Below are 1245 nucleotides of genomic sequence, written 5' to 3' on the forward strand. Positions count from 1 at the left end.
GTTGGAGTCTGCAGTCACTGGAGCAAGGAAGCCTCATGTTCGCTTCCAGCTGCCTGGCTGCCGGCCGCCATCTTGGCTGACAGTTAATTTGCATAAGGATACGCTGATTAGCCAATGGGAAGGGTAGCGGTCGTACGCCAATTACCATGTTTCTCTTTTATTAGTGTAGATTAGAATAATACTGTATATTGTTTTGTGGTCCTCACTTCTTAATATAATTTTTTAAAATATATTTTTATTGATTTCAGAGAGAAAGGGAGAGGGAGAGAGAGAGATAAACATTCATGATGAGAGAGAATCATTGATTGGCTGCCTCCTGCACATCCCCCACTGGGGATCAAACCACAACCCAGACATGTGCCTTGACTGGGTATCAAACCATGACCTCATGGTTCATAGATCGATGCTCAACTACTAAGCCATGCCAGCTGGGCCTTTATATAATTTGATAATGTTCCCACCTAATTAATATTCTTATAAGATCATTTTTGACAGAGATACTTATCCTATCTATATAGCATAATCTACTTAATCTTCACTCTCTAAAGGGACATTTAGAACTTACTGACTTTTGTTTATTATAAAGAGCATATATAATTCTCATAGAATACTTGAAATAAAAATGGGTTTAACTTTTCATGGTTTAAGGCACAGAACAAATTTCTGTTGTTCTTTGAATAACAATAAAGCCAAATCTACACAAATAAAGGTTGGCAATTTTATTGTCAATTTGAGCTGATGGCAAAAGTCCAAGTCTTAAATGTCAATATTTCTTCCCAGATATGAACTTAGAATCTTAAAATTATCTACACTAATAAAAGACAAAGATGCTAATTGACTGTACCTTCGCTATGCCCTAAGCCACGCCCACCAGCCAATCAGAGCAACTATATGCAAATTAATCCAACCAAGATGTCGGCCGGCAGCCACAGAGCTGGAGCAAGCAGCAGGCTTGGTTGCCCGGGCAATGGAGGAAGCCAAGCTTCCTGCCTGCCCTGAGCCGGCTGTGGCCTCCGCTCATGGCAACAAAGTTTCAATTATAGAAGACAAATAAATCCCAGATACCTGCTTCCAGCCAGCCTCCACTGGGAGTTTGGGTGGCTGGGGGTTTTGGCCAGCCTGCAAACAGCCATCAGCCCCTCACCCAGGCTGGCCACACCCTCATGGGGTGAGGGTCCCTGCTGGGGGACTTAGCCAGCCTGAAAATGGCCCTCAGCCCCTCACCCAGGCTGGCCAGGCACCCCA

The sequence above is a fragment of the Myotis brandtii genome, unplaced genomic scaffold (assembly GCF_000412655.1).
Source record: "Myotis brandtii unplaced genomic scaffold, ASM41265v1 scaffold933, whole genome shotgun sequence".
In the NCBI taxonomy this organism is placed as follows: Eukaryota; Metazoa; Chordata; class Mammalia; order Chiroptera; family Vespertilionidae; genus Myotis; species Myotis brandtii.